The sequence below is a fragment of the Malurus melanocephalus genome, unplaced genomic scaffold (genome assembly GCF_030028575.1).
Source record: "Malurus melanocephalus ecotype Western Australia unplaced genomic scaffold, MMel_1.1 scaffold_24, whole genome shotgun sequence".
NCBI classification, from domain to species: Eukaryota; Metazoa; Chordata; class Aves; order Passeriformes; family Maluridae; genus Malurus; species Malurus melanocephalus.
In genome coordinates, this window is record NW_026623256.1 from 1,409,093 (window position 1) to 1,412,938 (window position 3,846).

The 3,846-nt window shown below is 46.2% G+C and overlaps 1 long non-coding RNA gene across 1 annotated transcript; it reads left to right on the plus strand.

The window, feature by feature from the left end:
• Window positions 1-250: 250 nt before the first annotated feature.
• On the plus strand, window positions 251-3,787 carry LOC130589066 (uncharacterized). Its single transcript, XR_008967049.1, has 3 exons — window positions 251-523; window positions 2,710-2,880; window positions 3,562-3,787. It is a non-coding gene; the product is annotated as an uncharacterized LOC130589066 (long non-coding RNA).
• The last annotated feature ends 59 nt before the right edge of the window (window positions 3,788-3,846 follow it).

A 3,846-nucleotide genomic window follows, 5' to 3' on the forward strand; every position in this document is an offset into this window, starting at 1 on the left:
AAGGGTTCAGGGTGGGCACCAACAGCCAAACCAGAGGGTGCTGCACAAGGAGAGCTGTTATTACCAGCTTATATTACCAGGGCCCAATTATCTAAATAGATTTACTGGAGATGAGGGGAATGAGGGTGCCAGAAAGAGGGGGATGGGTGGGAAAAATCCTTTCAGTAATTGCAATGAAGTGATCAAATAAATTCTGGAAACCGGAAGCCTGCTCTGCACTGTCTCCCTCYCTCTGCTCCCTCAAGTTTCATTAGTTTGTACAAAGGAGCATTGGGGAGATTATTTATCTTTGATCATCCTGGGATCAATCTGCAAATGTGCAAGCTCCCTTYAAATTTGTGTTTGCCAACTGTTAAGCTCCATGTTACACCCTGGTTCTTAAAGGCCTCAGGAAGAGGGAAACAGGAGACAAAGAGGAGATGGATGACTTCAGTGAGACATTTCAGGAATTGTTTGAAGACAGCAGCTGCCCCCCCATCCTGATTAGATGCACAGCACTCTGCCAGCTTGATTTCAAAAGCAGGTAAGGGTGCAGGAAAGGGGTAGAGAGAATGACTGCAGAAGGGAGCCAGCCAGCAGCTACAGCAAGGCTGATTTTTCTCATCCTATTTATTCAGATGGCTTGTTAGGGATTGTTTTATTCCTGATKCTCTTTCACACCTAATTTATTACTTTTCCATATTTTTGCACCCTTCCTAATTCCACAGGTTCAAGATGGCTGTTTTCCGCAGCCAGCTAATACCTTCAGAGCGGATAATCTGGGGATTCTCTATGTTTGATATACTTACCACACTGCTGCTCAACTCCCATGGTGTGCCTCAAATATTTATTTTAAAAAAGAAAAGAAAAGAAAAAATTCCCCAAACCTTCCCCAGGCTGTTTCCTCCACAGCCTTTGCTGCTGAAGCTTCCCGTGCCACCTTCCACGGGGAGCTTGCGGGATGCGGATCTTTTTGTTTATTCATTTATTTTTGGCAGTATCACTTGCTGCCTCTGAAGAAGGGGGTGAAGGCATTTGAGAAGATGATTTGTACACATTCATCACGGCTCTGGAGCCCCGTGTGCCGTGCAGGTGACAAACGGCCGTGTCCCAGCCCCAGAGCTGGCTGCACGCTGGCCACCCAGCCACAATCTGCATTTCACTTGCCTCAGGCTGCTCATGTTTTTGCAGAGGACAGGGCAAAGATCCACCTTCAACAAAAGCTTTTTAAAATGAGACTCATAAAAGTGTGCCAGGAACTCAGTGAGAGTCATAAAAGTGTGCCAGGAACTCGGTTTCCTTACCTGCAACCAAGGGAGAGAAAAGTGAGGAAAATGGCTCTGTGTTTGAATTGCTACTTTTTGGTGTTATTTTTTTTTAATGAATTACTAAATATTGAACATCAAAAGTTTATAATTTGAGCAATTTTCTCTTCCAAGATTTGGAAYTTTCCTTATTGACTGGCTGTAAGCYGTGCTTAAACGTTAGACCTGTGTAATACCCTGTGTCTCCAGTGGCCTGGACAATTCTGGAAAGCAGCTTTTGCTAGAACTGGAAGGAAATCTCCAGGATACTATACCATCCCAGATTTTAGGAATGGCCCATGAGACAAGGKACTGTGTGTCTCTCACCTGGGACACTGCATTTCCCCTGTCCCATTCCAAGACMCAGCTCCTGGTAGAATGCTGGCTCCCAGAACACAGAAAAGGGCAGAAAAGCGGCTTCTGGCCCCAAACAGTGTGAACATTGATGTGTGACCCAGCACAAAATCCTGCTCCTCATTCCCTGGAGGGGATGAGGCTGATTTTAGATTTATGAGCCTGGATGTTTTCCCCTGGCTAGGTTTGGTCTCTCCCTCCTGCAGGAGCTGTTGGAAAGCAGTGTTTTCCAAGCAGTGACTCCCAGAGCTCACRGCTGGCGTGGGCAGCACAAAATCTCTGCTCAGAGAGGCTCCTCTCTGGTGGTTCAAAGCCTCCTTGCATGGTTCTGCCAAACTTCTTTGCTTTTTCTTGATGGTCTGCGAGATAAAAAAGCCTCTACAGAACCACTGCTGTGGGCAACAGGGACCCTGTGGTTTCCAGCAGCTGGTGGTGATGTTGATGATATATATAGAAAAGGAAATTATATTTAACAAAAGAGGAATATTTGTCCCCTGCATGAGATTTTCTCCATCTCTTCACTCCCTTTCTGTTTACTCTTGCAGGGAGGTGGTGGCTGGCTGGGCAGTACTGAGCTTTCCTCTGCTGCCCAGTTCCTGCTTGGGACTGGAGTGGCTGGGGCAGCTGTGGGGCTGGAGATTCCATGGGGCCAGAGCTGTTGTGGGGTCAGAAATTCCACGGGGATGGAAATTCCATGGGGCCAGAGCTGCCAAGGGAATGGAGATGTCATAGGGATGGAGCTGCCATGGAGATTCCATGGGAATGGAGATTCCATAGGGCTGGAGCTACCATGGAGGGAATGGAAATTCCATGGGGCTGGCTCTTGTACCCCTTCAAGGAGAGAATGAATGTCCACTGAAGGCACCTTTGTRTCAAAGCCCCACGAGAGGACAAGCCCTGCTCCTGAGCAGATGTGTAGATTTTATCTCGACACTCTACAAGAACATCAGGGCATCTGCCAGAGATTTTCAGCCGCTCTCTGTATTCCTGTTACAATGTTATTACTTTTTTTCCTTTTTTTTTTCCTTTTTCCTTTCTTTACCCTAACTCATTTCACTGGCACTTYTACCAGCATTTCCTACATTTTTCAAGATGTGATAGCCTGGCTTTCTGATGACCTATCTCAAGACAAAGTTGGGCTACTTATCAGTGAAAGGTACCTTGTCAGCCAGCTCGGYAGCAGCGTTCTATTTAAACAGAAGCAGATGAAAAGCCATGGGGAATAGAAACCACCGCCGCAAAGGTATTAAAGAAGATGCTGTTGTGTGAACAGGGATATGGGGGGAGGTGAAGTTGGAGGCTTTGGAGTTTGCTGTGGGCTCAGTGAATAACTTATTCTGTCTAACACTTGCCATGAAATATCCTAACAATACTCAGGCACTAGTGGTAGCAGAGATATTATCACTTGGGGAGACAACAGAAATGGCCTTATCATTTTGACAATGGCTTTTTTTCCCTTATTATCGCTAAGTAACAATATCTCTATTTCACTGCCACTACTGAGCCATTGTTTTTTTGATAAATAGAGTCCTTTTTGTGATTTCTTTTTCCCCACTTGTATTTTATCCTTTGTGCATGTGTGCATGTGAGCAGATTTTAAAAAAAGATGTTCCACCTGATGGTGCAATATTAAAGACTGCACCTCTTAAAAACAGAAGAAGCTGTCAGAGGGGATATCTATGCAAATGTATGGCTTACCTGGTGTCTGAGGGACTTGTGGTGCCCCTAGGCTCAAAGAAACTCCATTCTCCTTGGGTCCTCACACCCCTGAATGAAAAATAGGAGTGTATAAGAGCTGGAGTGCACACGAGATGYTAGTACCCGTTGGTCAGCAGGGATGTCATATTGCATCAAGAAATGCCTGTAACATAATCTGCGTGCAAAATCTGTGTGCAAAATCTGTGTGCAACTGGTTTCTTCTCAGGTGCCCACAGAAAAGCACCACTCCAGCCCAGTCACAACTCGTACAAAAGCAGTGGTCTCTGTTCTCCTCAGTGTGCTCCCAAAATGCTCCGACTGGTGGGGCCWCATCCCATCCTTCCTCCAGCCCTATCCCAGAGCTGGAAAACCTGGATGGAGCAAGTAGAACCAGACTGATGGTAAATAGTTCTATCAGGTATGGTGTACTGTGACATCGGGGAGTATCCACGTTTGAGCCAGCTGAACATTCATCCCCCTTTACCCTCTGCTCTCCTCCATCCCATCCCAT